The sequence below is a fragment of the Corvus moneduloides genome, chromosome 1, assembly GCF_009650955.1.
Source record: "Corvus moneduloides isolate bCorMon1 chromosome 1, bCorMon1.pri, whole genome shotgun sequence".
NCBI lineage: Eukaryota > Metazoa > Chordata > Aves > Passeriformes > Corvidae > Corvus > Corvus moneduloides.
This window is the reverse complement of record NC_045476.1, coordinates 162614775-162638514: the sequence shown is the minus strand read 5'-3', so window position 1 is coordinate 162638514 and position 23740 is coordinate 162614775. Positions and strand designations below refer to the sequence as shown.

At 43.2% G+C, this 23740-nt stretch overlaps 1 protein-coding gene across 4 annotated transcripts in view; it reads left to right on the top strand.

The window, feature by feature from the left end:
* The window catches only part of SLC45A4 (solute carrier family 45 member 4), an 84934-nt gene that overhangs the window by 12663 nt on the left and 48531 nt on the right, over positions 1-23740 (top strand). Inside the window, exon 1 of one of the 4 annotated variants that reach the window (XM_032134466.1) lies at positions 9741-9840. The exons of the other annotated variants lie outside the window; for them this stretch is intronic. The gene's annotated coding sequence lies outside the window, so the exon portion shown is untranslated. Of the gene's footprint in view, positions 1-9740; positions 9841-23740 lie in introns of those variants that run through there. 4 annotated transcript variants of the gene reach the window in all.

Genomic DNA, 23740 nt, shown 5'->3' with positions numbered 1-23740 from the left:
TCAGCATCAGGTGTGCAAATGCCTTCAAGTCCTGGAAATACTTGGGGACTCAAATTTATAGGCTTGTCCCTGTCTGTGAATTTTATACTAGTTTTCTAAGGAGGTGAGGCTGGTCCAATAGTGTGTCCTCTTTCCTGAGAAGTTTTAAATGTCTTGGCTTCAGCAGCATTTCAGAGGGAGGTCAAAACCAGAGGATGAAATGCTGCAAGTTTGTTAAAATAAGCTCTTAGAGGAGGAGATTTGTAGCTCATCTGAAGTATGGGGTTTGTGGTATTTGATGTGAGTAAATCCATGTGGTAGAGAGACCTTATATCTGTTCAAACCACAGGAAAACAGGTTCAAGTTTGCATTCAACAACAAGGTATGGTCCTTTCAGAAGAAATGGTTTGGGAGAATACTTGGAAATACAGGAAACTAGCTGGGCACTGACTGAAATTTTTTTAAAAGCATTTAGGAAAATATCAATTGTGAAAACATTTTTTTCTAGTAGATTCTGCAACTTATGCTTATGGTCTGACCAAAACTACTAATGGGGGGAAAAAGGAGCAAGGAAAATATATGAAATTTTTGCCAGCTGGAAAAAAGAAAAAGGTTTCGTTCAGATTTGGAGAAATCCACTCAGGCCAGTTCTTGTTTAATTGGGATGGGGGAAAGGCCTTTTCTGGCAGAAATATAGCTGATTACTTGACAGGACAAATCTATACTCCTCAAAAACATTTCTCCTGGTCTCTTCTCAAAGTTATCCATAGGAACAGTGCTTCCCTGGGGAGCCTGTTAAACCTCCCAAATAACCTCATTGCTAGGAACTTTCTCTCAGTTTAACATACTTCTTTATCTTCAGCTGTAACTTCTTGAGGCTGCTCTCCGGCTTACAAATGATCTCCATTCAAATCACCTGTTGTCCTTCTGTGCTCTGGCCCAGGTGAGGGCTAATACATCCCTGTGGAGAGCATCCGTCTGCCCAGCGTAAATGCATTGCCAGTGCAAAGAAATGGGCTGGAACCTATTCAAGGAGAAAGGTTCTTTATTCCTATTCTGACAGTAATACAAAACTTTTGGTCCTACCAAAGCAACCTTGAGTCTTTGAGGTGCTTAAGTCAGGAGCTTAGTTGCCAGGCTCCTGATATAAATAAGGAAAGAAGCTGCTGAACCAATAGGATTGTCCAATGAAGAAGAGCAGCAGGACAGCACAACTCCATTACAATCTTCCTCTGCTGTTGGAACAGTGTCTATGCATACGGGCCATCTCCAGGTCCCCCTCCAGCAGGTTGTGTTGTAGCCTTCGGAAGGTCTGGGAAGTGTTTGAGGAAATGGATGAAATTGCTTGAGGAGGAACTGGAAAATGAAGCTGTTTTTATAGGGGTCAGAAGTGAGAACTGGAGAGTGATTTATTCTGTGAAAGGGCCTGACCATGACGACCTGCTAGCCTTGGCAAGCTTACGCGAGGTGTAGGACTGTGGCGTGACTCAATGTGTGCAGTTTCTTCAACAGAAAACAACACCTTTTTTTTGTAGGTTTCCCACCAAATCAACTAGATGAACTGACTCATGCCAAGCCTAAACTCTTAAAAGTCCTTAGGCAGAGTTCTGAGGTTCCACAGTGCATTGCCATGTATTTATCCCCACAAAAATGTCTGCAAATTGCAATAACTATCCTGCATTTCAAAAGGCTTCTATCTAGTGCAGTCATTTATGGAGAGCACTGTATTCGTGGGGGTCTTCGTAAGTGCCTCTACAGAGTTCAAGCAGTGTCTGGACAATGTCATATGGTTTAGTTTTAGGTCCTGCGAGGAACAGGGAGTTGGAATAAATTACCCTTATGGGTCCATTCTAACCTGAGATATTCTATGATTCTATAGAGTATGAGGAGATGAAAAGGAAAGGAAAAGTTTCTCCTTTTCAGAGTAAGTGGTTTTAAAATCATTTAAGCTGAAAAGTGAAACTAGAGCCCAAGAACAGCAGTGTGAAGTATCCACACTGTGCATTAGGTAGAGGGATTTTCACAAGTCCAACACTGAATGAAAATCAAACCCCATGAGTGAGATTCAGTTCTAGGAAAGGGGAAAAATTGCTGAATACAATTAACTCAAAAAAACTGTTTTGAGTTAATTCCAAAAACTGTGATTGTTTCAGTTTACATTCAGCTTTTAGGGGCAGTGGGGGGAACAATTAAGAGAATCCTAAAAAAATCCCAGTATTTTGTAGGGGATTTCCACTCCAATCAACTTTGGCATTTCATTTTTTCCTCAAAGTTTAAAATTACTTTCATATTAAACACTTCAGGGTCTGCAGCTGTTTGGTTCTTTGGTTGTGTTTGGAAATTCAAGCAATTAGAATAAAAAGTATTCACCCAATTTGGTTTCTCAGTCACAACTAAAACAGCCTGCTTGGGGTTATTCTTGAAACTTGGGTTGCTTAAGTCATTTAAATAGATTTCTATTTCAGAAACAACACAAGAGCCAACAATTTCACAACTAAAAGCTGGAGGGCTACAAAACTTGGCTCCGCCTAAGACTCTTAACATTGTTTTTCATTATCTTAATCACTAGGTTCTTTACATACTAATTTTCCATCCCGCTGCCAACCAGTGCCAATCCAACTCACTTTTCCATCACCCAGGTGAGTGTTACTCATGTTTTCATGGAAATGTGAAAAAACTCTGAATACAGTCAACACAACAGTGTCTATTTTTGTGACTGCTCATGGACTTCTGCTAACACTGAGTCATATCTGCAGAAGTCACTAACGCAGGTGTAGCTTCTGAGTTCTTTCCTAGGATTTTCCAAAAATATGGAGAACACTGATGGTTGTCCAGATGCAGTCTTGATGACACAGGGCTAAACAATTTGTTTATGCTGGGACTCAGAATATTGCAAACACCGATTAGGTATGTGACTGATTAGGCAAGCAGAGAGATGAGATAAATCACAGCATGTGGTTGTAACAGGCCTTAGCAGAGCAAAGAGTAAAGTGAGTCCTCCAGGAAGGCTACAGAGGCTTCAGGTCCCACCTGGTGATCAAAACAGACGTGCCCAGTAACACCTGCACAGTTTGGATCCAGCTGGAGCCACAAGGCTGCAAAACAAGCAAGCAGCATGAACAGGGATAAGTGCTCAGTTAACTAGAGGTCATCACTTAAGTGTCTAGAGCTATAAACTAAGCATTTGTGTGGTGATCAGATAAAAAAAGGTATTTTCTCCTCTCTGGGTTAGCCCAACTGGCTATCATCTATTAATTAATCTATGAAACATTGTGTTGTAATGAGAAAGCATTAAGTAACCAAGAACTATAGAGTGGTTTGTGTTGGAAGGGACCTTGAAGCCCATCTCATTCCAAACCCCCTGCCATGGGCAGGGACACGTTCCCCTAAATGAGGTTACTCCAATCCCCATCCAACCTGATCTTGAACACTTCCAGGGATGGGGCATCCACAGCTTCTCTGGGTAACCCATGCCAGTGCTTCACGACCCTCTGAGTAAAAAATTTCTTCTTAATATCTAATCTTTACTCTCCCCTCCTTTAGTTTAAAACTGTTCCCCCTTGTTCCATCACTTTCTGGCTGTATAAAAAGTCCCTCTCCATCTTTTTTACAAGTTCCCATTAAATACTGAAAGGTCACAAGATCTCTCAGGTGAAACTTCGGTAAATTTGGCTTCATGGCACGCAGCAGGAGTCTGTGCAAGCAGAAGACTAACTGGTCTTTTTTTAGACATCTACCAGTGTAAACTAAAATTATTACCAGTCAGCTTTCACCAGGGTAAGGCTAACGTGAATGAAACTCATCTCAGGCTTAAACAGCCTCCTGTACTTCAGGCTTTGGTTCAGGATTTTGCTTCTCTGCAATATGATGAAAACGTATCTGTTTTTCAATAAAAATAGAGCGACCAAAATACAAATATCCCTGTGCAGCAATGGAAACCTCATAAACATCACAGTCATGGTTTCATGACAGGCAGCTCAGAACTAAAACTCACTTATCTCAGCTCATTTCCCAAGTGCAGAGAAACAGAAGAGTAAACAGCATTAAAAAAAAAAAAAAATTTAAAAAGAGGTTCTGGTCTCTCCCTGACAAGGGAAGCAGTTGCTGAACTAAGCAAGTCCTGCAGTTCTTAAGTGCTATCTAGCAGCATCTTAACTGCTCTTGGCACTTGAGGACTGAAAGCCACAGTTCTCGAAGGATTGTCAAGTCACCCCTTGTCACCTATAAACTGCTCTGAAGCTTAATTCCTCACAGTTTTATTGTGAAGATAATTATAGACCACATAGACTCAAGAGGCGGGTTAATTATTGCAGCCATTAATACCAGGTTTCAGCTGTGCAAACCAGGAAAATAATGACAGGGAATTCTCATTCTTCAAGGCATGAACTCATGATGAGATCTCACAAGTGGCAGAAGCAACAAACCCCATCTTACAGCCAGTATGAGCACCTTGTAACGTAACTGCTATTGTGAGTTGTTTATTTTCCATATGAGGGTTATGTGAGAAGTTGTAGCTACTGCTTTTAGAGTCATACAATCATTTCAGTTGGAAAAGACCTTTAAGAACATAAAATCCAACCACTAACCCAGCACTGCCAAGTTCACCACTAAACTATCTCCCCAAGAGTGACAGAGGTCACCTCTATCATCTCTCTTGTAGAGAGCAATAAGGTCACCTCGCAGCTTCCTTTTCTCCAGGCTGAGCACCCCCTGTTCTCTCAGCCACTCCTCATCCAGACCCTTCTCCAGCTCCACTGCCCTTTTTTGGAGAGGCTCCAGCACCTCAATGTCCTTGTTGTGAGGGGTCCAAAACTGAACAAAGGATTTGAGGTGGGACCTCACCAATGCCCAGGACAGGGGGACTCCAGGTTTCAGTGCAGGATGAGGGCAAAGGGACCCTACACCTGCAGCACCCTGTTTGCTCAGGATTGTTGACATTGCTCTGGGGTGGCATGAACCAACTGGCTCCAGATGGGTGGACTTTGGGCTGGTGACAAGGCAAAGGGCTGAGTCACACTCTATACTTGTGGGTTCTGTCAGAAGCCCTTTGGCTCTCAGAATTAAAAGTCAATTTTGGCTAACATGGGCAACCTGAATGGACCTGAAAATCTGCCTGTCTGTGTGCCAGTCACAAATTCACACAATCTGCTCTTCTTCATTAAACTTTCTTGAGAGTTGTCTGTGTCCAGACAAAATATCTTTGGTTGACTGGCCACAAATCCACATCTGAAAAAAAAACCAGAAGCATCCCAATACTTTTAGGGGGGAAAAAAGTATCAAGGGACTTGGGCCATTTTACACAGCCATTAAAGTTCTATCGTAATGACAGCATGTGTTGGGGGAGGGTGGGAAAAAGGATAAACAGCAGTTTCCAGTCCAGAGTCTGGGTCTCCCATCAGATATATCATCCTTTGTGAGAGATACCCCGGGGCTGAGTTACAGGCCAAATGTGTAAAAGTTGAGACTCATTTTTCATGTCCTGTTTATAAATGTCCTGGCTGGGAGACCTCACCTGTGTTTCTGGGTGCTCAGATTTGCTTCAAGCGTAGCCTCAGGTTTCCCAAACCCATGGCCACTCCCAATTAGGAGACACCTCAGAGAGCTGGCTGTGTCAAATATCATTAAGTCTGAAAGCAAATCAAAACAATCCCAAGGGCTTCTGTCCATCCAGAGGAAGAATTACCTTCTTTTTTTAAATCACAGCTTTGAAAGGATTTAGGAGCAGCATCGGTCTCAGGAGGTTTGTCTAGTCTAGGAATCCCCTTGTTTCATATAAAGCAATTCACACTAGATCTGAACACTGGCAAACAGTCAGCTAAATCCATTATCGCATGATAATGCTCAAACATTTCATTAATTCCTAACCAGCTGTCCTCTGCTCCCTTACCCCTTTCATCATACAAACATTTCTTTAACTGTCTGAGGGAGGGGAGAAGGGAGGATCAGATGCAGCCTCGTAAAATTCCTTTACCCGCTTGGCCTGCGGCAAGTTATTTCTTTTGACACGCGTGTAAAATAATATTGGGGGTGGTGTTTGTTTGGCTTGGCTGGATGGTGAGTTTTCATAACAATTTGGTAAGCCAAGTACCTGTGAAATGGAGTACAGAGAACTCACGGCAGCTTGTTGAGCCTGCCGTCTGGTTAATTAACATATCTCATTAAATAGGGAAGACCCCTTGCTCCAGCATCTATGCCAAGACACAAGGCAAGGTGTTTGGAGCAGGATGTTGCTCTCCAGTGTTTTGAGGTCCCATAGGTTATTTCTCTTTTAAAGTCCTCAGGTACTCCATGCCAAACAAACCAGTGGAAGTGAGGGTAAGCAAGGGATTGGTACCTTGGGGGGGTTCTCCAACTACGTGACTCAACAAAGTGGGTACGTGCACACCAAGAGCCAGAGAGAGATTTTAAGGTGACTTCTGGATGCTTTCTTTAGAAAAAGCTCTCCCTGAAGTGCCTCAAATCCCTACACGTTGCCCAGGGACTCTCCAAGGAACAGGATTTACCACCCTGCTGAGGAGGGACCTGAGGAGAGCACTCAGGGGTTGTCTCCAACCCCACTCTCAACCACAGTCCAGGGGCTTTTCTCCCAGTCCCTCTCCCGGGCAAACATAGCACACGTCTGGACAGCACATCAGGCTCCTGACTGACGCTCATTTCTCCCCTGCCAAGACATGAGAGTGCGTTTATTTATTATGGGTTAAATATTTGGAGTTGAGTAAAAACCTCAGAGGGAAAAGGTGGGTCTGTTTCCTTGGATTTTTTTTCCACCCCCTCACTCGCTATGAAAAATCAGATTTTTTAAACTAAAATATTTGGTTTATGGAAAATTACCCTTTCTGAGTTTAGGCTCAGCTAAAGGCTGAGAATTAACAACTCTTGAGTGAAAATAACATGAGGAAATACAATGGAGAAATATCTGGACATGTCCGGACATGTCTGGACATTGCCAGAACGGGTCTAAAATGTCAGGCTGAGGTAAGGATCCCACTTTACCACAACAGTAAGCAACAAAAGGGCTAAAAAAGAAGTACTTTTTTTTTTTTTTTCACTTATTTTAAAATGAGGCGTCAAAACATCAGGCAGCTTGGGCTGCCGCAAACCCATGGGTAACAAGAAGCACATCTTAGAAGTTGTAATGATATCTTGAGATCCTTTCTTGGTGTTTTTAGGGGTGTTAGCGTCTCAGAATTTCCACTAAAGTCATTCAAGTGTTTTTTCTTACAGAACCATCAGACATTTCTATAAGTATGGTTATATCGTGTTTCTTCTATGGAAGAAACTTTAATGTTTTATTAAGGTCTATCACAGTTGTGATACAATGGACGTTGTTTTGCCGTCAAGACTAGGTGTTACACTGGGCTGTCATGGGTGTGGAACCTTTATCTTCACCATTTGGCTACTTAAGATAATTATTTTGACACTTTTTGTGTTTATAAACATCAGTAGTATGTCTTAAAAACCATCACTCTTTGAATGGACTTTGGACATCCTCACCAAAGGATGGTTAATTTAGTGAGTTGTGCATGACTGTGGTCATGCATGCTTTTCAGCCCTCCATCTGAATTAGCCTAAATCAAAAACATATTGATAATAGCATTGTAGAACAAAATATTGTTGTCTTTTTTTTTCGTTAGGACTTGTAATAGAGTCTCTCTGTTACATTCAAGATTCATCTTGCTTTTTAATAGATGTGTACAGTTCTTCCATTTTGCCTCCTGTGGTTTTCCTCTTCTGAAGTCTGGTGTGCTTCATGGTTTGTTTATTCATGAGTTGTAGAGAAAGAAGTTCATCATGAAAAAAAAATGGTTTGGATATATACTTAACGGCATGTCAAGAAACAGAAAACAATTACTCTTACGCAACGTAACGTGCATTTTTACGTGCCACTCGCACGCTGCTTTATGCATCCCCAGTTTATGTAAGTAATGAAAATTAAATATCACACTAGCCTGCACAATGCAGTCAGCACAATTAAGGCTAGGAGACCTTAACTGGGAATAAAAAAACACACACCAGCGCTAAAAAACCACAGTCTTTTATGGCAAGTTTGCAGAGGGTGCTTCTAATGTGGCAGGGCTATGGCTGCCATGGGGAATGAAGTGTTCTAATGTCCTGAGGGTCACTGGGTGCTGTGTGTTGATTGTATTCTGCAGATGTGACAAATACATGACAAATACCACATGTCACTCTCTCCATGGTGGCCTGGCACACACCCCATCACAGTGCTGGGCTGGACATGAGGAGAGTCAGCTCATGGCCTCTGGTGGGCAGAGCAGCAGGGGCAAGGTAGGGAGTCAGGATGGGACCTTGACTGTAGCCAAACATGAGGAAAAGGTGTTATTTTCCTTCATGATGAAGGACAATTTCAGCTATTTGGGACCAGCATGTTCGTAATATCTCAGGCAGAGAGTGGCACCCACTCCTGCACTTTCCAAGATGTTGGTTTGGAGCTGTACTTGGCACAATTTTGCTGGAGAGGGGCAAGGGGCTCCATGCTCTCTTTCTGTGCAAACACCCACTACCTTGGCAGGGATAGTGCAGGTAGAGCCTCCATCTGCCCTCAGGTTGCCACTCGTGTTCCCTTTCCAACCAAGAGCCCTTCTTCAACCCAGGAGCAGTGCCGACAGGCTCATCCTTCATCCCTGAGCAGAAGAAAAAACTCCCTCTACACAAACTGGGGAATGAGATGCTGGAAAGAAGCATTGCAGAAAGGGACCAGTGGGTCCCGATTGATGGCAAGTTGAATATGAGTCAGCAGTGCCCTGGCAGCCAGGAGGTCCAACCCTGTCCTGGGGCCATCAGGCACAGCATCACCAGCTGGGCAAGGGAGGGGATTGTTCTGCTCTGCTCTGCACTGGGGTGGTCTCACCTTGAATATAGCGTGCAGTTTTGGGTACCACAATATAATATAGAAAGCTATTAGAGAGCATCCAAGGGAGAATAATGAAGATGGTGAAGGGCCTTGAGGAGAAGCCATATGAGGAGTGGCTGAGGACACTTGGTCTGTTCAACCTGGAGGAGACTGAGGGGAGACCTCATTGCAGTTATAACTTCCTCGTGAGGGGAAGAGGAGGGGCAGGCACTGATCTCTTCTCTGCAGTGACCAGTGACACAACTCGAGGGAATGGCCTGAAGCTGTGTCAGGGAGGTTTAGGTTGGATATTACAAAAAGGTAATAACCACCCAGAGGGTGGTTGCGCACTAGAACAGTTTCCTAGGGATGTGGTCACAACACCAAGCGTGGCAGAGCTCAGGGCGTGTTTGGACAACTCTCTCAGTCACATGGCGGGATTGTTAGGGCTGTCCTGTGCAGGACCAGGACTTGGATTCGACGTTCCTTGTGGATATTCTGTATCCCTCTGTCACGCTGTCACTCTAACACTTGCCCCCCCACCGCCCGCCTCGCCTCCCCTCAGGCGGGCGCCCCTGCGGCGGATGCCTGGACAGCCCCGTAGCCCTCCCGCCGTCACCCAGCAACGCCCCCCGCCCGTCCCCCCGCCCCGAGGCCACGCCTCTATTTGCATATTCATGAGCAGCACGCCCAGCTCGATGACACCACGCCTCTTTGGTACATATTCATAACTCACACCTCGCGTACCCCCAGGGAGGCCACGCCCATCTCGCTGCATATTCATGATCCCGGGGGCGGGAGGGGGCGGAAGCGGAAGCGGAAGCGGGTGCCGGTTCCCGAGGACCCGGTATAAAGCGGCCGCCGCTGCCCGGTGCTGCCGCGCTCGCGCCGCCGTCAGTGACCTCGTCCCTTCCCTCTTTCCCTCCCCCCCGCCCTCCCCGGCGCCGCCGCCGCCTCCCCCCTCCGCCGCACGGAGCAGGTCCCGGGTGCTGGGGGAGACCCGGGGGCAGGTAAGGGGCGCGGTGGGAGCTTGGGCTGTGAGGGGTGTCTGGAGTGAGGAGGAGGTATGGAGGCAAGGGGCGGCTGAGGAGCTGTGGGGTGACGGGGATGAGAGGCTGGTGAAGGCGAGGAAGGGTTTCGGGTGAGGGGGCTGAGGGGCTGGTAAAGGCGAGGAAGGGCTTGGGGTGAAAAGGTCGTGAGGGTGAGGGAGGTGAAGGGCTAGCGAAGGTGAGAAAGAGTTGAGGTGGGGGAGGTGAGGGGCTAATGACGGTGAGGAAGAGTTGGGGTGAAGATGAGAAAGGTTTGGGGTTAGGGGCTGAGAAACTGCGTGAAGGAGTTACGGGGCTGGAAAGGTGAGAGGGTTGGGGAGCTTTGGAATGAGGGCTATATGAAGTCATGAAGATGGGAAGATAATGAGGGTCTTGGAGGTGAGGGAGTTGCGAAGCTGCAGAGGTGGAAATTGGAAATGCCATGTGCTGTGGTGAGAAATCGAGTCAAAGGAGGTGTTGGGCCACAGAGGTTGGGAAGGGATGAGGAATGAGTAAGGTGATGTCGGAAAGACTTGTTTGGGGTGTCTGAGATAGCCACCTCGTTCTCATCAGAATTCATTAACTGCCCCTTTGGGATTGTGTTGGGTGCAGACTGTGCTCGAAGAGGACTTGACAAAGGGATCAAAGATGGGAATTAGTGTAGCTTTTCAGACTATTAAACTTCAGTAGTCTGCCATTTGAATAATTCCACACTTAAGCTGTAACCTGATCTCAAAGCTTTATCACAAACCAGTTGAATCTCCCCTTGCCTGATATGATGGTGGGAGGGTACTGGGGGAAATTACTTCTAACTTTACTCTTAAACCTCCCATGAATGCAGCAGTTTCCCTTAAGATCACGTTATCAGTGATCTGCAACTCTTAACGTGCCTTAATTTAGCACCTTTAGCAGGTGCAGAAGCTCTGCTTGACCTGGAAAAATATTCTCTCAGTGGGGCAGTTTTCTGTTGGAGTGCTTTGCCTTCAGTATTCTCTAGGTATAGAGGGGAAAAAGGAGGGGAGGAAAATATTGAGCCAAGACTCTGACTTGGCTCTGGGTGCGGTGAGTGAATCAATGTTGCTGGAGCTTGGCTAATTCAGGGACTTATAAATGGGAAAGGATAGGAAAGATAATGCAGAATGTTGCATCTTAGACAGAGGAGGTGTTTTCTCCTTCAGGAAAGGAGATGTTACAAGAATTCTACAAGGAGAGGCAGCACTAGGTACAGAGCACAGCCAAATAACTGCAGCATTATGAGGATCCGTGGGAAGGAATTGCACTGTTACAGCATGTATCCTTTCTGCTCTGCAAAAAACTGCTCCAGTGTGAGCTGCGTCATGTTCCACTGCTGTGATCAGACAGTGCTACTAAAATATTTAATGAAATATGGCTTGAGCAGGTGCTTGAGCTCAAAGAGCGAGCTGGTGAATACTTCCTGCTTCCCTCCCCAAGTCAGGCTTTTTTCTAAATATCTAGCAGAGGGGGTTGTTGATGTGGTTGCATTGACATGGCTTGTGTGACTTCTTCCACCAGTATTGCAAAAGATAAGGTCTTCCTCGCTCGGTTTGTTTGGTGATTATCCTGGATTGATGAAGTGTTCAACATGCCTAATTTTTCCCCTTCTTAAATAAGGGAAGAGGTTTCAGACAAGAGATTAAGCTATTTACTTGACACTTTGGCTGTAGATGCTTACAGAAGTGCTTTTTACTGTAAGTTTGAAAAGATGACACTACCTTGAACTCCTAAAACTGCATCCAGTAGTCTCTGAAGCATCCAAAAACATCTGTGAGTTCCTGTGTATGCCAAAGGTAATGGCAGCTGCTGTCTTGGAAGTGAGTGCTTCATTCATCTATTAATTAGATTAAATTGGATACTTAAGGCAGTTTTCATGACAAAATAACAATTTCCATGAGGTAAAGGGTGGGATCAGTGGAACAACTTCTATTTTAGTTAGCTATTTGTAATGTCAGAGGCCAGTTTACATGGGTTGGCCTGTGCCTCTGCAAGCAAGTAAATGATAGCAGTTCTTGTGCTCAATTATGTATGACTGAGGCATCTTCAGCAAAAGGAAAATGTGTGGTTCTACAGATAAACCCTCTGTATAACTGCGGGTTAACTCCTGCAGGAGCCTGCTGCTCTCTGGAGTCTGTTGCTGAGAAAGGAATGAGCAGTATCTGCTGACGTGATCTTGCTTGGATGCTGTGGGGACTGCATGCAGTCGAGGGCAATCCTCTCCCTCCAAGCTGAAATGTGCCTTAAAAATTTAGTCTGTTTTAAATACAGTTGTATTGTGCTGCTCTGTGCTGACAAGGGAAGTTGTCTTCTGCTGGAGGTGTCCTTAGTCATGAGAAGGTGGCAGGAACATTGACTGACAGCTGGTGACCCTGCTGCTCCTTCTGTGTCATGTTACAACAAAACTCATGAAGTGCAACTTTGCTCATGTGCCTTTTCACTGGGACAACACAAGTAGAATATTTTCGTGGCTTCCAGTGAAGCTTGGTGTAGCTGAGTGAAACAATGCACATGCTTGTACGTCTAAGTGCATGTGACCTTAGGTTTTCACACTGAAGCGAGTGTGGAGCCTATCTGAGGAGCTTTCTGAAGTAATTGCCTTGATTCCTCCAGGTGGAAATACAGGGTCTGAGAGAGCAGGCTGAAGTTGGACCTGTCTCACAGGGCTGTGACCTCCAAGGTTAATTACCTTTAAACTCACTCCGGTCCTGGATTCTCTGGCAGCTAGGAAGTTAAGACTTGGAAATCTAATGTTGCTCTGCTTGTGTGCTGAGGCAGGAATGCATGGACTCTGCCTCTATCCCTGTATAAACTTAAATGGATCATTTATAAAAGCAATGAGAATATTAACATTGGATGGTACCTGCAGAGTAATTCACCAGTGAGCTGCATCTAATGTTTGAAAAACTTTCTTGCAGTTAAAATATGTTGCCAACTGAGTAGCTTAGAAAAGATGTTGAAGCTTTAAGAGTCATGAATTCCTGAGTGGGAAGATGATGGCTGGAATGACCTGGTAGGTAGTGCCTGCAGTTGTGAACACAGCTGCATTTAACTCTTCAGACGCTGATTTAAGCTATAAACAGTTCCTTTACACAGGAGCATTTGATCTTTTCTAGCATGGTCTGTAAACTGCCTGTGATGCACTGCTGTCATCCTTAGTTGATCGCCTTATGACTTCCAGCATCAATTCCTAGGGTAGGAAGCCAGTTTCACTCGCAGTATGTGAGCACTGCTGCTTGCATATTAGGCAAAACAATGAAATCCTTCATGTTGCCCATCACAACAAGCTGGAGCTGGCAGCTGCTTTTGAGCTTAACTTGTGGTCTGAACCTCCTCTGCCCCTCAAACACCATAAGCCACCCTAAAATACTTGCATCAAATGATCAAGCAGTGTGTTGAGCAACAGTACACATGTGCTGGTGTGCTTGATGTAAAAACAAGCTTCACTTGCCCTTCAAACTGACTGCAATGCTATGGGCTACTTTTAATAGTGTAAAAGCATGTTGAACAGAGGCAAAGCTATTGAAGTTAAAATGGAGCTTTCCAGCTGACCTGCTAGGAGAGCCCTGTGGAAGTGACGAGGCTGTTGTGATGGAGGAGGAAGCTTTAGCAGCTTGCAGAGTAATGAGTAACATGAAAAACTGTTTGTGCTGCGTTTTGGTTTTGCAAGGGTCACTCCCATGACCTTTATATCTGTAATACTTGCAGGATCCCAGGCTGTGACCTATTCCAACTCTAGGCATAAGATTCATCAAAACTCCAATGGAACAGCCTTGTGTGCAGTTGTTTCCCTTACAGATGGGTTAACTGATCTGACCTATTCTGTTGGAGCTCCTGGTCCTTCAACGTAGTGTCAGCCTTACTGAACACTTTCATTCAAGAGTAGCCTGTTGACTTGGGGATTACAGAGTGCAGCAGGCATTGCTTAGCTTAATATACCAGCACTAAACTGGCGTGAGTGAAACAATACTTTTCCTAAGCAGAGCATTACATCTGCCCAGTAATGGCTGTATCAAGTCCAATAAACTTTCTAGCAGTTGTGTGTTTAAGGCTTCATGCAAAAACAGAAAACAATCCAGTTGTCAAAGTTGAAGCAGAATGATGTCAGGATGACTGATACTAGGTGTACAACTTGACAGCTGGTGTTTCAGCCTGAGAGTCACCTTTCAGACAGGAGATCCTGGGCAGCCCAGAAACCAAGCATGGAAGCAGAGACTGTTAAGCTGTGGAGTGTTGTGAACTAAGGACTGCATGCTTTCAGTAAACTGCTGCTGTCAGGTGACTTTTAAGGTCGGCAGCTTATCAGTTACCCACACATCTTGCATTTGGGTCACAGCCCTGCCCAGAGAAACTACCCAAAGCTTCCACTGGTAAACAGATATTATATCTCGCATCTGGAACAGTGAAGGGCTCTTGTATCCAAGCACTGAATAATTATTGCTGTTCTAAATATTCTGATTACTCTTTAGTGTGGTACAGAAGTATAATATTCCTCTAAGTGAAACAAGATACTCTGCATGAAAAAGAGCTGATATCATACTATTAAATCTAGACCTCCAATAGAGTTGCCCAAGACTAAATTTGTCTTGAGTTAAAAGCTGGACTTCGGGCATCTCAGTGATGGGTTCAGAGCACTGCAATGTCTGAGCCATGGAGTGGTTTGTGCTGTGACCTAACTGGCACAGGGTGGCTATTAACTAAAGCCCCTTCTTGCTGGTACTTCCAACAAGTGCTGTGCAGTCATTTAGACTGCAGCTGGCATATGGCTTTGTAACAACTTGGGACAAGCAGCCAGGTTTCCTCATCAAACTTGCTCTTGGCAAGTGACTCTGGCAAGCATCAGGACACAAGGCCTTTGTTGGGTAATGATTGGGTTTGGCTTAAGAGCTGTTCCTGACCTTGGTTTGGCTCTTGCTGGCATGTATTCTGCTCAAAACGTGAATCTCAATCTATAGATGATGGGAAGTTGGTCTCCACAATGTGGACCACTAATAAAACTTAAAACCCAGTTAAAGCTGGGGAAGACTTGATTTCCAGGACTCCCATTTATGAAGGATAAAGACTGTTAAACTTCAGCTTTAGGAGACCTGGCTGGACTGACGCTTCAGGCTTGACACAGTCTTTTGCAGCGTTATATGAAAATGGACTAATCTGGTGGCCTGAGGTGTTCTGGGAGGGGACTGAGACATACTTCCCCTGCATGACTGAAATTGTCAGTCAATAGCTGCTGCTCACATAGCAAGGCATAAAAGCATAGGAGATAAAGCTTAGTGCTATCCGTAAGCCAAAGATGCTTTTAAGAAAATTCTAGTGTGTAAATGGCAGCAGCAAGGTGTTACCGTGACTTGTTTTGCTGAACTATATTTGAAGTGGATTTTGTCAGTGTTCTGAGGAGAGCAAGGTTGGTTCTCTCAGCAGAGTGGAGAGAGGACCTAGTTTCCTCATCTTGTTTTAAATGAGAACTCTAATGTTTTTGTAACTGAAATTGAAACCAGTGTTATGCTGACCCTGCATATTTTCTATTCTCTGCTGGCTGGCCTGGACTACTTCTGCATGCAGTATAATTCATTTATTTTGGAGACTTGAAAACAAGCCATTATCACCCTTCAGTGCCAGATAAATAAATGATCTAACTGGGGGCCGAACCCAGTGTTCTTTTACAAAAGCACAACTGCATGTCACTCTTATCTTCTGCATTCTGTCCTTGAATATGTGATCAATCTTTCTGGACCACATCCAGAAACCAGTGGCTTAACCCAGCAAGCGATGACTGCAGAGCAGTCAGATTTCTGTGCCACTTAATTTCCTATCATCACTTACACACAGCAAACAGTCTTCCAGAATACATTTAACGTGAGCACTGTTTAACCTACAACTTTCTTATCAATCATATGGAAGTACAAATAACAGGAACAGGAGTCAACTCTTAAATAGTCTTGATGCTGGATCTGTGCTTCCAGGTAACAAGAGTTTCAGGGGGTTGTGGGTTTTTTTGGTTGGTTTTTGGTTTTGGTTTTTTTTGTGTGTGTGTGGGGAGGAAGAAGCCGCACATGCAGGGTAAAAAATACTCCTCCCATTTTATGAGGGGAATATCTGAGCAAGTACACTGGCCTGAGCAGTCTGGCTCTGGGTACTCCCAGAGGAGTGATTTGACAGTCTGAACTATTGCTCCTTAGAGTAGTGTGGCTGGCCAGCTAACTCCCAAGAGTTCAAAAAATAACCCAAAACAAATGCACAGCTTGCTTTAACACCAACACTTCAAGTGCACGTCCTGTTTGCTGTCTGATATGTATCTGGGGGAATCAGCTTGTGATGTAGGCTGGTTCTTTTTCTTGGCTCTTGTTCTGCTTCTAACTTTGGTGTAGAGAGGGAAAAGGCTTACACTTCTCAGTGCACAGGTACCCTGATTGTTTCCAACATCATAGCACTTCCGCCTCCCTAAAAGTCAAAAAATTTCCTTCAATGGGCTGAAAAAGAGAGTGAATGGGCAGTTATCTGTTCCCTTCATGCTCTTACAGTCATTACTGGTGTTACAGTTGGAGCCTTTTCTGCTGCTTTGTTTTCAGATCACCTTTCCAATTTGTCATCTTCCAGGTACAGTCTGTTCAAAACTCTCATTATGCAGCTGCATAGTCGATCTTTCAGTCTACTGAAGAAATGGAACTGAATCAGATAAGGTGTGTCCTCTTCCAGACAACTGCTCTGGAATACTTTGTGTGACAATTCAGGGTGCCATTTGAAAATAAGCCTTTTGACCCTATAGTACTAGTGGGATCTCTAATCTTCTTTGTATGCATATGACCTGGATACTACCACGGCCTTTCAGTTGTGTAGTAGCCCCCAATTAAGCTGTATATTAAAAGGGTTTGGGTTCCCATACAGTGAATTTTGTGCTAACATCAGATGCCTGTGTGTCTAGTGAGTTTGGTATTGTATTGTTAGTAAGCCTTTTACTGGTTAGGAACAGCAGGATATATTTGTGGGCAAGTGATAGTCTTGGTGTGATGACTTAAGATAAAGCCTCACTACTTTGTCTCAGGGTATTCTTAGCCTGTTCATGGCTAGATCTCTGTAAAATCACTTTGTCAATGTAAAACCTGATGAGTGTCAGGGATGTTCAGTATAAACTTGACTCTGTCCTCCTTGAAGAGATTTCACTGCATCATACTACCTTTTTGTGGTAGAGATACACTTATTGAGCACTTGGGGTTTTTTTTTAACTGCAAACTACTAAACATGCACGTTCATCAAACTACAAACTTCCAGCTCATTCCAGCAGCCCAACACCGCCTGGTATTTCCCTGAACTGCACTTAGTAGCTCTCCTCCTCATTAACTGTGCTCCTAAATTAACACATTCTAAGAAATCAGTTCCAATTCTTTGTTAAGGCTGGTTACTGAATAACTGGTTGTAATTAATGCCTGAATTTATCACTGGTACAATACTGGCTACACTGTTCCCTGCACTTCAGCCTCTTTAAGAAGCTCTTTGTCAACAGACTCCCTGTCTGGGTGGCTCTGTGAGGAGTCTGTGTATTGCCAAAAATCTCACTTGCAGGATCCTTCAATGAACCTGGTAAGTTGCCCTGACTGTGGATCACAGCCTCATTCTGTCTGTTTGGAATTTAGTAACTGATGTGTCCCGATGGCCTTTTCTGACCTTTGAAGTTTTAGGGGCTACCCACTGACAAAGCCACTGCTGGTAAGTGGCCCGGGGTCAAACATCCCTGCCAGAGAAAGCTTGAAGTCCCTACATGCAATTACTGTATTGACTGGGTGTGTATGTGGGTGTGTATATATATATATATATGCACACACACACCACAGCTTGCAAAAGACAAATTCTTTAAGTAGGGAATAAAATTTCAGCTTTACATGCAGAAATTTCTGCTGTCCAAATGATTTGGTGATCTTGCCCTAGGAGATGGGATAAGAAAGCTGCTGCAGTTCTGTGCTTCAGGCAGTTGCAGTAAAATTGCTTTCTCTGTGAAAAAAAATAGTCTGAAATAAAGAGGTGTTGGTAATGGTTCCCCAAGCTTTAATACTAAAGGTATATTTTTAATAAGGGTATGTGTTTAAGTACTTCAACTCTGTATTTATAACACCTTCACTATGCACTATACTCTTTCTTGCATCTAAATGAGTGTGGTCAGAGTGGAAGTACTATGCAAATGAAAGCAACACTTGGTTTATCTCCAATAGCAGCATTCAGTTCATTAATATTGCATTTCCCTGTAACTTAGAAAATGAATGGAAGCCTGCCTGTGTCAAAATATTAAATAAAAATGGGTTCCTTATTTTTGCATTAATGACTGTCCAGCATAACTTTTAATTTTTACCTGATGCAGTTACACTCCTGTTATTATAATACTTCATTTTCTTACTCACTGTTGATGAAGGGATTAAATAACTTCCTTCTCATTGTCTGGGTAATAGTCATATCTTTTCAAAGAATGAGAATAACAAGAACACTGGCCAATTCTTGGCTTTCACCAGAGAAATTTTTAAAATACTGGACTGGACTGAGAGGAAAGCAGGAAGCCAAGGCTGGAAACTTCTCTGCTCCATCCTGATAAAGCAAGCAGGAGCCCAGAATTTTCCTTCATTAATTCGTTAGCCTCACAGGACAAACTGGAGCTCTAAGTTGCTTGATGTGAGCAGCTAAGACTAAAGCTACACAAGTCTTGTCTTTTTGCATCTGAAAGGGCTTAGGCTTGTAGTATTGCTGTGACCCTTGCAGGGAATAATGAAAATACAGCAGGCTTACATGAGTGATGAATACATCTTACATTGTTTATATCTGGGCCTGTAATTTAATGTTAGATCTGCACTCCCAAGACTTCTAAGTAGTTTAGGCACAGACTTAAACTGTAGATCGTGCAGCAAAAGTCTCAAAGTCTGGGAAGCTTTATTTCATCAGGTAGGTGGAGGGTTTCACTCCTGGCATATGTGGGGAGGATGTATCCAACGTGACAGACAAGTGTCACTGCTCACAGACTAGTGGGATTCAGCTGTGGCTGCAGCACAGAACTGCCAGTGCTTCTGAAATCAGTGTAATCTCAGCAAATGGTTGTCAGGCCTGCTCCTCATGGTAGGGAGTGTTTAATAAAAAGCATGTGAGAAGGCACATACATGTGTGCAGCTTGTTTTCTGTTCAGCAAAGAAATCTGGGATCAGGCCTCTCAGGATCCTGCCCAGATGGCTGATTTAGCCGATGTGTCCTAAAGTAAACTGGAGTCTGTTTTGATTGCACTATTCTTCAGAAGGAATTAACATTTCATACTTGGGAAATTTGTCCATGCTAATTTCAGTTCCATGTTTTGAAGGCTGAGTTTTGCTCTCTGTGCCAGTCAAGATTTAAGCCTGGCTGATGCTTATTGTAACATGACAAGTATTCTTTCATCAGGTAAAATGCAGAATACAGTTGCACACTGTATATTCATTCTGTTTTTCCAGATTTCATGTATGAGTGGTGAGCAAGAGCACACAAAGTCCTCAGAGAAAGGTGAAAAAGCTTTCCTAGCCAAAACATGTTTGAGTTACGCACACTGCTGTTCACATTACTACAGATAAGTAGGAAGAATTTCAAAGGTGCCATGGGAATTTTCCTGCAGGTTTTATTTTTTCCTCATAAACTATGACTTTTTATCCCCTAACTCTTTACCCCAATTAAGTTAACTTAAACTGACTGCAGCTTGACTGAAAACCAGAATACAAGTTAAGGATAGTAATGTGTCACATCAGGGCTGTTTTAATGTGGAATTGAAACTTGAATTTAAATATTTTTTTGCTTAAAAGGGAAGGTTTAAAACAAAATGGAAGTGACCTTTTGAATTGTGACTGTTTTACTATATGATCATCTGTACTTCTCCAGAGAAGTTTATGGGTCAAAAGTCTGCCCATGTGTTTTGCAGAAATATTTATATAGAGGTAATACAATGAACTTTGAAATTTGTTACTGGAAGAATAAAAACTTAAAGCTTTTACAGGATGATAAATGGATTTCACTTAAATTAGATAAAAGGGATGTGGTGCCCCTGTTTTATCTATTAAATCTTGACTGCTGTACAAAGCAACAATAAATTTTTTCAATCTATTTAGGCTCTTAAAACCTAAAACATTTAAGGATATGTTATGGTTAACTGCTGATTGCTTTAATCAAATATTATTCCTCCTGAAAATCTGGCAGGTGATTGTTCAAACAGTAAAAACATTAGTTTATTGCATATTCTAGTCCTGTAATTGACAAAGTAAAATGACTAAGCACAATGCTCTCAGTAAAGCTGCCAAAATAAAATACAGCCCAGAAGGGCAAGCCACGCATTTCATTAAAATAAGGTTCAGTAACCATGAAATTTATCACCCTTTGGGCTTCCTCACTCTGACAAGTGACTAAAGTGTAAAATGTCAAATAGCTCTGTGTTGACCAGTAACTTGCATTAACTTTAAGATTTTGTTGGTCAAATACTAGATGTACTTTCTTGTTCACAAGCTACAAGAAATGAATAGTTTTCTTCCTCAGCTTCCTGTGTTACTGCTGAAGACTCACACCCACACATGCAGCACATGCAAATGTCTGTGCCTTTGTGGGCTCTGGGAGGTGGGAAATAGTGTGTGCTCACAAGTGAAGGTGAGAGAATGGCAGGGAATTAACCCTCAGCATGTAGAGCTGTGAGAAGTTGATCCATGAGTGGGGCAAGGCAGGAGTGAACCTGCCAGTTGTCCTCCCCATGATGGATAATAGCACTTCTGTTACCCATAGCATCTAGAAAATATTCTCTAATTCTGGTTACAACTTGGCCCAATCATTACCTTTCTGATACCTTTTTGTGCTTTCAGCAGCTCCTACATTTGAAACCGTCTGTCAAGACTTTGTTTAGAGATGTAAAATAATCTCATGCCCTTCAGACTTCGTAGCCATGTCTTCTGGGTCCTATCCTCTTGATTATTTCCTCTCCCAGTTTTTTTCTGCTTGGCTCAATCTGATTTACAATGTGCTTTGCTCACTGAAGCATTTGGCTGAAGTTATTGTGCTTGATAAGGAATCATTTGTCATATGAGGTGGTCCTCACCTCTAAGAGAACATTAGGACAAAAGTGAGAATACCTCTTTTCAGCAGGGTGTACTGACTTGGGTTATGCTTCTCTGCTGGAATCCACAGGTCTTCCTGAAAAATGTGCAATCCCTTCTCCAAACTGCTATAAGGAGCAGTGTTTGAATAAATATTTGCTAGGTTTTTGGTTTTATTTCACACTATCCTTTTGAATCGTTACAGATCCCTGTTTAGTAAACCTGCTCTCAGTGCATGGGCTGGTAATACTTCTGGACCGACACTAGAAAGCTCCTGAAACCCTACTTAGGAATACTGTTTTGGAGTCAGCTACTCTTCACAGCAAAATTTGTGGAAGCTGTTGTAATGTCCTTTGAGTTTGAGTGTCCTGCCCACTTCAGTGATGCTTTCATCTAAGTTTAACAGAGTCTGAATATATTCACAGATGCATGGTACATCCTACTGCTTATTAATAAAACTTGTGAAATCCTACATGACTGCTAATTTATGAAAATCTTCAAGTGTTTCAGAGTAGAATTTTCCACAGAAGACTTCCTGAGTGACCAAATTCAGGCAGTTCTACTTGTCTGGAATCAATTCTAAAATCTCTTCCTTGAACCAGAGACCTATAACAAGTTATCCAGTATGCCAACGTGCTTACACAAGGCTTTTAGAAATGCTAGGCAAAGTTAACATCACCACAGTGTCACCAGGATAACTGCCAGTTTCTCAAAGCTTCCGTCACTTCATATTTTTGGTTTGCCTGCTCTTAACAGGTGTATACTTTAAGCAGTGTAGCACTTCAAATACTTAGGACTATATGCATTGCTATATGAAGGTAACAACCTTTTGTCTGTTTTTCTAGGACACTGCCAAGTAGCTGGTGAAGTTGAATGGCAAGTCTGTTCAACAAACTGTCACTTATAAACTCCTTGCAGAAAGTGAGACAGCAAAATAATTCAGGAATGAATGTCCTATTCCTTATGAACTCCAATAAATGGATTTAGCTGGTTGTGATGTTAGAGAAAGGAATCTGTAAGTGTTAACTGTCTTCATAGGAACTGGGGTAGAAGCCAAGCCACTATCTTGTACCAGAATAAACTGATAACAGAAAGTGTTCAGTTAAAAGTAGAGCAGTTGTTTAAAGAAATAGTCTGAAGACGTAAAACTCTTTGAAAAGTTGAGATAGGTGATATGTGCAGTATTCATTCAAGTACTTTAGTTTTGCAACTTTAACTCATTCCCTTGTAGAAATTACAACTGTCTTCCTGGTCTCCCCCATTTTCCCCCACAGCTGCAAGCCTGTGATTTCTTCTGCAGCACAGAAAGAGAACATCCCTTTGAAGTTTATCTAGTGAAAACCACCAAACAGCTTCAGCCAGGTGTATGTGTGCTCCCATCATCCTTTGTCTGACCTCTGCCATTAGTGATGCTCCTTGCTTGGGATGCTGCTGTGAGCAGTTGCCGTCTCCTGGAAGATGAACATCAAGACAGTTTTGAAAATCGAGAAATTTCATATATTATTGCAAGTAGAATCTTGCAAGTTGATTATGAGTGATAGATCAGGCAGTTGGAAATGTTAACATCTGGAATACTGTGAGGTCAGGCTCAGCTTTCCAGAGGAGCAGTGAGAAGAGTCTGCATCCCTTATACTTTTAGGATCAGGGAACAGAAAGCTCTGAGAGCTTACAAAGCTGGATCCCTATTTTGTGCTGTGCCTGTTCCCAACAGCTGCTGCCAAACCATAAAGATGATTAAACCACAGAAAAGAGTAAAGACTAAAAATCTTGCTCTGGTACTTCTTCTGCCATCTGAGCAGAGCAGCAGAAACAAATCCAGACTGAATGTGAGAGGAGCAAGATGAGGAAATGTCAATGATGCAGGCACAAACTTTAAGCACTTTAATAAAGGTGTGTGGATGACAGAAGATGAATGAGAGCTGTTTAACTTAACTCTCTTCGTGAAGCCCACACTCTTGCTAGATGTTATTACTCAAGTTCAGAGAATGCTCCTGTCTGTTTAGATGCATAAGCAGGTAGCTTCAGTGCACTGAAGGCAGTATTCACTGATCAGCTCACAGTTTGGTCCGTTCTTCTTCTTTCTGTGAACAGCCCTACAGCCCCTGAGCTGAGAGGTCCTTTAATGTTAAGTGCCTGTTAGACTAATTGTAAAATATTTATCTGAGCAAGACATTGCTGTTCCTGTTTATCCTTCAAATCACTAAATTTTAAACTTGTTACTCTCCAAGCTGTAGTTGGTGTGCCTTTTAAAAATTTTAAGGAGATATTCGGTCCTGAATTGAAGTTGCAGCTGTTATTTGCACCTACTCACAGTCTGTGGAGTTGCTTTTATATTCCTTCCTCTGAAGGCAGCTTACACTAACTGCACATGTGTTTTGGTGTCTCTTTAAACAATAAAGGCACAAAGCCAAACTTACCTTGTCAGGTGTTCAGGTTACTACTTCTTTCTCTGGATTTCCCCCTTGGCTTGAGATTTCAGGATCTATCCAGGGTAATAGAATGAGCGAAGGAGATTGATTGTTCTCTGAGTGCACTTTGCAGAGAGGACCCCACCCCTTTCTGAGGATATTCGATGTCTAGTAGGATAACCTGCCAGCTCAGCTGTTACACTTTGGTATCAAGCTATTTTGTGTGCTGCAGTTCTGGCGTTTCCCTCGTTGTTTTGCTCTTCACATAACGCTGCTTTCAGTGGCTGCTAGTATTAAAGCAGCTCTGCATTCTTAGAGAAATACCTGTGATATTATCTGACCACAAATTCATTCTGCCTCTGAGAATGATCTGGAAAAGCGCTCTAGCTGGTA